The 9542-nt window shown below is 41.2% G+C and overlaps 1 long non-coding RNA gene across 6 annotated transcripts in view; it reads left to right on the top strand.

Moving 5' to 3' along the window:
* The first annotated feature begins 957 nt into the window (after nt 1–957).
* Nucleotides 958–9542, top strand: part of LOC105100319 (uncharacterized) — a 56104-nt gene continuing 47519 nt past the window's right edge. For 4 of the 6 annotated variants that reach the window (XR_010382955.1, XR_010382957.1, XR_010382958.1 and 1 more), the window contains exons 1-2: nt 959–1152; nt 1242–1325. This is a non-coding gene — a long non-coding RNA (uncharacterized LOC105100319). Of the gene's footprint in view, nt 1153–1241; nt 1326–9542 lie in introns of all 6 variants that reach the window. The other 2 variants (XR_010382956.1, XR_010382959.1) reach the window with 2 other exon arrangements.

Here is a 9542-nt window from a genome sequence, read left to right as displayed (position 1 = left end):
TTCTTTTTAAGAAAAGAAGGACATCAGATTTCCCTCCCAATTCCTTTGTTCTGTCTGCCGGCTCCCATTCTCGTCTGATTCTCGGTTCCACCTGCCATTTGGAATGACAGGCATGGTTGGAAGCGTTCACTCTTTTTTCAGAGGCTGCCATTATTTTGATGGGTGTCTTTGGTGGTGTGAAGATTGAGGCATCCATGGTTCGTATTCTGCTGCTTAAACCTAATGTCTTGGAGGCGAAGGAAGCGTCACGCTACCTTCCATCTTTTGTTGGCCCCCAGTATGATTAACTGCCGTATTATATCGCAATACTCTTATGCAGTATTTCTGCCAAAGTTACATGAGTGAGGCAGAAAAGTATTCAAGAGGGTAAAAATGAGGCTTCTTGGATCCAGCTTCCTGCTCTCTGTAAGTGGCAGGAGTTTCCTATGTGTGGCGGTAGTGATAGAAACTGACAGCACATGCTTCAGGTGTAAGGAAGAAGAGGGAAAACAGATCACACTGAATTAATAAAGTGAATTCCTGGCTTTGACACCTCCCCGACAGGAAGGAAACGGGACTGAATGACGCACATAGAATATAGTGGACGGTGCTGGCTACGTTCTCCCGCCCCCCAGTCTCGGGACGTCCTGGCCTCTCGCTGTGACATCTAGCACCAATTCTTGTTTCGCTCATGGTGACCTCGGGGGGAAGTCTGCAAACTCGGACGTAGATAGCAACGAGGAGGCGGCTTTTAAAGGCTGATTTTGGCTGTATAAGTAAGCAGCTGTTATCCAGATAGGAAAAAATTCAGCCTGCCTGGAGGTGCTTAGTGGCTTTAGTCTGTCTGAAGTGGATTAAACCAAGAAGTAACAGGGTCTTCTCACCGTCCCCTGCTCATGGAATCTGCCAGAAACTCTTCACCTCCACTGTTACTTACAGTGGAATCTGCCAGAAACTTGTCTTTCTTTTCCTTAATAAGCCACCCCTTTTCTCTCCAGAATGAAGACAAATAAACAGCAAGCCCAGAACTCAAATGAGTGGCTTTCATAAGAGCTTAAATCAAAGAAAGGAGGTGTCCTTTCCCGAGAGGACCGCTAAGCGGTGGGAAGACTGCACACTCTGACGCAAAACGCAGAGAGCGCAGTGCTTAAGCAAAGCCCGTGAGAGCAGCTGGTACGTTTCGCATGACATTTAGCTTCGTTTGGGCAAAATGCTGAAGCTGATGGAAATATTCAGTTTAGTTTCCATTTTTGTTTCCACAGATGAAGATGTCATCTGGTGTGCGTGCGGTTCAGACACAGGCATCGTCGGTGAGGGGTGGCACTGTGGAGACCAACCAGACCTTGGTACCAGTCAAGGTTATTTGGACGCGAGCCACAGAAACTGACTTTGGCTAAAAGGAGAATTTGTTGGAAGGATGAGGAGAGGCAGCCGAACTGGAAAATTAGGTTCAGAGCAGGAAAAGGACTGAGGGGGGCTCCAGGAATCCATGCGTGCTGCTTATGCATGAGTAGGGGCTCAGCACTCAAGCTCCCGGGAGGGGTATCTGGCTGGATCAGTATGATTATACCTTCTACTGCTTTCCCCCCAGGGTTTGCCAGCAGGGCTCCTTACTCAGCGATCTTGTTCTGCTGAACCCAGTGCAGGAGAGGTAATTCCTTAAAAAGAACACCATGGTGCTGTTATTAAAAGAAGGGAGGAACTCATGCTCATCTGCCCGAAGACATAACTGTCCAGGGCACAGTGTAATGTGCTGTTGATTTTATGCCATATTTTCTATGGCTTTTAGTTCGTGGTCTGTGTAGTGTGTCAGAAGAAAGGGAGGGGATAGGGGAGAATGGGAAAATATTTTTCTCATTGTGCATTATATAACCTGATGTGGCGTAAGCAGTGCATGTGGGCACTGGCATAAAGGGTTACACTCTCAAACCTCTGATCTGTTGCCATCAGCAAAGATGTTGAGTTTTAATCCATGGGAAGTATCCTGCCCGTGACTTTCTGCTCCATGGAGAAATCTGTCTTAGCCGGCATCCGAGTTTTAAGATTTTCTTTTTACCAAATAGAGAAATTAACATCCTCTCCCTCCTTGACAAGGATGGGGCAGGACACAAAGGGAACTGAACAGGAGGACCCCCACCCCAACCCCAGGGGCAAAGCCACAGTGTCACAGACTGAAGGGGTACAAGTCCCCGGGTGAGGGTGGTGATTAGTGTCAAGTCTGTCTTGCAAAGCATGTGGGAAGGACAATATTGACGCATACCATGGACTTACAACTGCAGAGGTAAAGACTACCCATTTTATACAAATAGTGCCAAGGCCCAGATACTAAGGTGTGACTGTCCCAGAGCAGGTCGGCAAACATCAGGAGCAGAAAAGGCTTAAGCAAAACCCCAGCAAAAAAGAAAAGAGGAGGAACCCAGAACACTTCATCCTGGAGACAGTTTATCTCAGGCAACTGTGTAAGAGTTTTTGGGGACTGAGAAAAAAGCATTAATTATACATGCATCTGTCTCTATTCTGCTTATTGTGTTTTGTTTTGCATGGATTAACTATGCAGTAAACAGCTCAAGGTGTTCATTTCATGGTGGTAGCTCAGTCTATCCCAAGTTAGCTTCGTGGTATTTCCAGGTAATTCCTGCAGGATCAGGCAAGAGCTTGGCAGATCTCCAAACGGACCCCGAGGTCTCTGCACTGTCGCTCAATGGGGTCAGAGGAAACGAGCAGCGGCAACTGCAAAACAGAATATGTTTGAGGACAGCATTGTTGAGACACAGAAAGAACAGGATTAGTGGAGCTTCTGGGGCTCTGACACAACTGGGTTTAAATCCTGGCTTTGCTGTTTACTAGCACCGTGACCTTGGAAAACTCATTCAATCTCTTGGAGCCTGACTTTCCTCATCTGAAAAACGGGTATGATGAGACAGTTGTTATCCTGTGGGGACGCTGGGAGGTCAGGCGTGTAAGGGGTCGGCACAGCTCCTGCGCGTAGTAAGAGCTCAATATATGGTAGCTGTTAGTTTTGTACAGAGTCAAGAGTCTGGTTATTCTTAGGGCAAAATAATGGGAAAGTAAATTTTGAGTAAAGCTTTGGCTGTAGAGCTGGAGGATGCTTCGGTCATTGACAGGGTACACGACAAATGTAATAAAGGAACTGTAAGCACATTAACGTGAATTCATGATCAGCGCTTTGTGAGCTCAATGCTTGAGCCGTGCGACTTGTCTGCCCCAAACTCAATGCAATCTTAGTTTGCGTCCATGACAGAATGATGTCCCAACTATAAGGTGGCATTCACTCCACTGTGCTTGGCACTCCCTAGATGATGTCTGTGGCATTCTGAGCAGTTCTGGGGGTGGAATGCATTTTAAGATGGTCGCTGACAGAACAGGTTGACAACCGGTAGAGGGTCTGGCTTTCCATGCCAAATGAGACATGTTTGGAGGAATTGGGGATGAGTTGGAGCATTTGAGACTGAAAGGAGATTTTGACTGCTGTCTTCGGAAGTTGAAAGGTTGACTGTGAAACTGCATACAGAGGTTGGAAATGAAAGAGAAGCAAGCTATGGCTGAGAATGAGGAGGCTAATAATTATAGCTGTTCTGTGTTCGGACGGCCCTCTGTGTAAGCTGACTTGGCTCCTGGAAGGTTCACACAGGCTGGGACACACTGCCCAGAGATGCTGAGGGGGACATTTTTACCTGGAGTTGGAGTTGTTCATCAGAAAACCTTGGTAGGCTGTTCCAGCTTTTTGACTCCAAAATTAAATAACCATTCTCCATGGACAGAAGGAAAAAAGTAACAGCCGTGAAGCCACAGGAATCCTTAGTGCTTCTTAAGACTAAAGGAAAATTTCCTCAGAAGAGGGCCTGCTTTCCCTGAATCTCAGGGATCAGTGTCCCCGTGTCCAGCTGGACGGTTAGGGGCTCTGAGCATCAGGGGCTCAAAGTAGAACACTTATGAGCAGAAGTGGCTACACTTTCCTCACTGCATCCTATTGACTGTCAGCCTTTTTTATTGTTACTGTTGACTTCTAAAGTCAAGAGCGTTCACGGTGTTAGGATCAAGTTTCTCGATGCTAATTGGATCAGATTTGTAAGGGGCCCTATGTCATCATGTTTAGCCAATTTCTAAATTTCTGAACAACCGTCAGATATGTCGTGTTTTTTGTTTTTTGTTTTTAATGGCTAAAGAAGAATTGGGAGAGCATACTGTCTGTGTTCTTAACTACCACGTGGTCCTGCCTGGAGAAGAGAAAGGGGAGGGTCAAGGAGCAACAGTCCTTGGGGTCAGGCAGGCATGGCCTTCTGGAGACCGTGGGCAAACTGCTCCTACGAACGCGCAGGTCCCTCATCTCTCCAGGGGGCGCTGTAATGGTGTCTACTTCATAGGTTAGTTACGAGGACTGATGAAGGCATAATAAAGTGCTCAGAGTACTGCCTAGCACACTGCAAGCCCTCAATGAACGCTGCCTACTGTAATTAACTTTCACCCATTTCTCGTGCTCTGTCATGGTAAGAGTGACACAGATGGTCCACAATTTGAATACAACTTCAAATACTTATTTTTGTTTTTAACCACCTTCTAATTATTTGGGGAGAAATCAATTCAGAATCTGGCAATCTTTCTTTACCCAGAAATATTTACTAAATACTAATTGTTTCTAGTCTTCATAGAGCTCTTCAAGTCTTTGACATCTTTATTAAATCTTAGCACTCCAAATAGTAAATGCAATATTTATTTGCAGACTTTCCTGGAGTGTAATTCCATGTATAGAGCTAAACTGCATAAAGTAATAATTGAGAATTAGTTAGAAATTATTGAAGCTACAGTGGTTACAGCCACCCTAATAATTAGTCATGTAAGCCTGAAAATAAAATGCCTTAAGAATTTCATATGCCCTTAAACACTTACAAGTGAGGAAGGAAAGCACTGAATTTCTTTAATAGCTATTGAAAAATTTGTGTCAGAAAGACCTGTCTCAAAAGACTGATAGAAAAGGGGTCCAGTGGAATCCAATTACGTTTATGTTAAAAATTTCTTGCTTCCTCTCAATAATGTAAATTACTTCTTATAAATGTTATAAAGCAGCTGTTCTTTGGCCTTAAATTCATTATGTCCTTAATTATTACAGAAGAACATATTTCACAACCAAATGGAAATTTCAAGAACTTTCACAGATTATGTTGTATTTTTAAAAATTTGATTATTATTATGCTAAAATTTCTAAGCTTCCATCAAAAAGAATGAATTATACTCAGGCCTGACTGAAACATTTATAATCAAGCAATATGAAGAATTAAAGACAAAAGTTGATTGTTGTGAAATTCCACACCCAAAGTTACTTTGCGTGAGTCATTAATATTTACAACTAAACTGTCCTTTGATTTGCATTCATCATGTACCTTGGGATTACATAAAGACTAGTTTATAAATATTCTGAAAAAGGAGAAGATGCCATAATTAAATCACAGTAATTAACTTGGATATTGGGTTACTATTTGAATGAACCACAGATTCTTACTGTGCAGGTTGATTTTCCATGGTATTCGGAAGGTTAAGATTCAGCACGTGGAAGATATATGAAAGTAACTTTTTAGAAAAATAGCTCTTTTTCAGACCTATACTCACAGTGAATGTGAACTTGTCATTAAGAAAACATAACATGCAACAAAGTTTCATATCCATTTGTTAAATATTTAAGTGGTTTCTTATGGAGCACAATGTTAATTTCTTTAGTGAGAGTTGCAAAATATTGGTCCAGTCAAGTTTCACTGATGTTTTGCTTTTTAACTGATTTTTAAAATGCAAATTTAAAAACCGGATATTGACTCATCTATCAAGAAACTGAAACAACGTATTTTAATATTTAATCTTTATCGTGTTTGGGAGTCCTTTAATCTTCAGGCAAAGCAATTTTGTTGAGACCAAATTTATTAATAATTTGATTTTTCTTCTAGACTTGAAAACCTTCTTTGTGTGCTGTTGCTATAGGGAAACTGTGTCAAGCCGCTGAAATGTATTATCGACATTCAAACTATAAACCGTAGCTGGAATTTTGATATATAGGTATTAATTTTGATCACTTCTGTGATATATTTGTATCATACTGGTGAGGGGACTTGGCAGCAGCTGAGATGGTTCCCAGAGCAGCTCCTCCGTCTCTTCCCCCCTTTTACTAGCACCTGCCTCGGCCACCTGACCTTGACGCCATGACTCCTTCCTCACTCCCACCTCCCGCCAGCAAACACAAAGCCCTTCTGCTGTCTCAGCATCTCCTGACAGCTTCCACTTCCTTCCACCTTTCCTCCTGCCGTCTTGATCTGAACCCCCATGCCCTCGCAGGGTTTCAGCAATGGCCTCCCTTTCTCCAGCCTCCATCCCTCCCAGTCCTTCCTCCTCATTGTGGCTGGAAATTTCTAAAATACGGACCTGATCACAGTGTTTTATCTACTCCTTCTCAGTTCTGAGCACCTTCAACACCCTGTAGATGGCTTAACCAACCCTCTCAGTGTCTTGGCCGTCCCACCCCCACCTAGTGTTCCCTCCACTCCAACTCAGCTGTGCGTTCCCCTCACTCCTCCAATTTTAACATAGACATTTCAGAGTAAATTCGTGTGTCTCATTCTCTGAGCAGGGCCTTACCATTCCTGTTTACCTCCTCAGTCACCTATGAAGACCCTGTGAGCTTTGGCCGACTCTCTCTCTATCCCTCTGCCCTCTTTTGTCTTCATACCCCTCCTCCCCATCCACTCTGAACCCATGATAATTTAATCATATACCTTTTTATATAATGGCATTGTCACATTATCCCCTGGCAAGGCCATGCTCCTGGAAGGCCCAGGCTTCCGCCATCTCCCCGTGTCTGCCCACACAGCCAAGTGTTGCTACATGACCGGAAGTTTGGAAAAGTGTCACTTCATGATCACCACCGTCAGTGCAGGCTGAGCCCTGGCACCCTCTCCTGCTGCTTCTCTCTGAAGCTTGATCTTTGATGTGCCCCCTGTGGACTCACATCTAGTTTCTCGAACTTGCACTGAAGACCTTGCTTCAGATTCGTTGGGAAAACAAAAATCAACAAAGGGGACCATCGTCAACCTTTCCTCCTAAACTTCCATGTCTGTATCATTTTATTCTTTTCTGAAACAATAGAAGTTTGTTTCTCCTTCCCTCAAGGACTTGTTTTTCCACATGTGCTGTGAGCCCTTATTCCTTATCAAAGCCCTTTCCTTACCAGAGACTGTTTTTAGGCTATTTCCTCTCTTTCCTATACCGTCCATCTTCCCTCTCATTTGGTTCATTTTCATTAGGTTACAAACACACCCAATGATCTCCCTTTTTAAATAAAACCTCCTGGACCCCAATGAGTTTTTGACTCCATTGAGTTTTCTTTGCTTTTCATAGCCAGACTTCTCCAAAGAGTGATTTATACACTCTCTCTCTCCAGTTTCTCATCTTCCAGGTATTACTTAATAAAATTCTCAACTGAAGAGAGGTTAAGATTGATTTCTTGAGTGGCTCCAATGTACCAGGCACTGTTCTAGTGTTTTACATGCTTTAACTTATATTATCTAAGCCCAAACAGCCCTATTAGGTAGGAAATATTAATCACTAAAATTTACAGATAAGGACACTGGGACACAGAGAGTGGTGTGCTCAAGATTTGAACCCAGGCCGTCCAGCCCCTGAGCTTGTAGTCTTAATCATGGTCCATTACTGTCTCTCTAGAAATAGAACATATGTATAAAGCCTTTTCCCAGTCCCCGGCCTCTTCCTCCACTGCCAGAGGCCACCATTATCATTATTTTGGCAAACATCCTTTCAATTTATGTTTTGACATTTTAAGGCATATATATCCAACTATAAATGATATATACAGTTTTTCATGTGTTTTCAGTATTTATGTAAATAAACATAAATTTGTTATACTTATAATTCAACCTCTTTTGTTACTCATTGTACTTTGGAGGGCTGTCATGCTGACATATAGTTCTCATTATTTTATTTTAGCTTTTCTGTAGTATTCTGTTACACATATTTATCACAATTTATCAATTTGTTCTTTTATTTGGGGACATGTAAGTTGTTTGCAGTTTTTATGACATCATAAAGGTGGATCAGTGAACACCCCACTAAGTGTTTATTTCTGCTTTCATAGCACTGTGTTCAGATCAATTTTTTTTCTATCATCAATTATTTGGACTTTGTTAACACTTCTTTTGATTTTTATTACCTGGTCAGTTTAGGTAAATGCATCATGCACCCCTGAAAAGAATACATATTTGATACCTGTGGATGAAGGAGTTCACTGTGTTCTTTCAAACTTCTACACTTGTTTAACCTTTTCTGCTTAATCTGTTACTTTCTATAAGCAATATATTAAAAAGCTATGATGTCAGGTACTTATTAATTCATAATTTTCCCCTTTGATCATTATAGGGTCTCTTCTTACCCTTGTTAATGCCTTTTTCCCTAGCTAATATTAAAATTCTACCTCATCTTTCTTTTGACTCTTAGTATTTTCCTGGTATGTAATTTTCCTTTTTCTGTTAATTTTACTTTAAAGATGTCTCTTATTAGAAGCTTATGCCTGGCTTTGTTTATGTTTTAATTTATCTTGTTTATTACCTTTTAATAGACAGATGTAGTTCACTTCCTCCAGCTGTTGTTAACGCTGTGTGTGTATGTATGTGTGCCATGGACTTGACCACGCTCCTTCCTTGTTTACTCCCTCCCCTGCTCTTTTCTGCCGTTTGTAGTGTGATTCCGGTTTCTTTATTCCTTTCTCTCCATTTGCTGTTTTGGAAGTCATATATTCTGTTTTTACACTTGTTTTCCTTAAATTTGATATTTATCCTTAACTTTATAATATTTAAAGCTAATCAGTATCTCTATTTTCCTCTGGAACAATTTTGACGGGGGGGTTAGAAAGTTTTCACTCCATTCCTTAGCTTCCCCCAACAATCATACTCCATTTAAGTTTTGTTTGTTACGTTAGTTCAATCTTGTTTTTTATACTCTGCTTAAATTAGTCAGTTATTATTATAAATAAGTCAGGGCTTGCTTATATTTTCCCACATCTTCATAAAAATTTTTTTCTCAATATTGCTTCATTCTCTTTTTTTCCTTCCTTCTGGCCTTAATTTCCTTTTTGCTGAAATACATCCTTTTGTAGTTCTCTCATAGAAGGTCCTGAATACAAATGCTCTCAGCCTCTAATATTCTGAAAATGATTTTATTGTGCATTAACTCCTTTGTCCTAATTTAGACGAGAATAGCACTTTAGGTTGAGTTAATTTCTGTGAGTTCTTTTACACTATTATTTCCCATTTTCCCCTGGCATCTATTCTTGCAGATTCTCAGTCTAATTATCATTTCATAAGCTGTTTCTTTAGATTCCTCTTAACATCTTTTTTTTAAATATCTTTCAACTACTGCAGTGCCAAAAAGAAATTTCTAATTGTAAAGTTTCCTTTGTTCTTTTTTCTTTTCTTAAAAAGTGTAACTGACTTAATATAATAGTTTCAGATGTACAACATCGTGTTATGATATTTTTATACATTACAAAA

This window comes from Camelus dromedarius, chromosome 11 (genome assembly GCF_036321535.1).
Source record: "Camelus dromedarius isolate mCamDro1 chromosome 11, mCamDro1.pat, whole genome shotgun sequence".
Taxonomy (NCBI): Eukaryota; Metazoa; Chordata; class Mammalia; order Artiodactyla; family Camelidae; genus Camelus; species Camelus dromedarius.
This window is presented reverse-complemented; position numbering and strand designations above follow the sequence as displayed.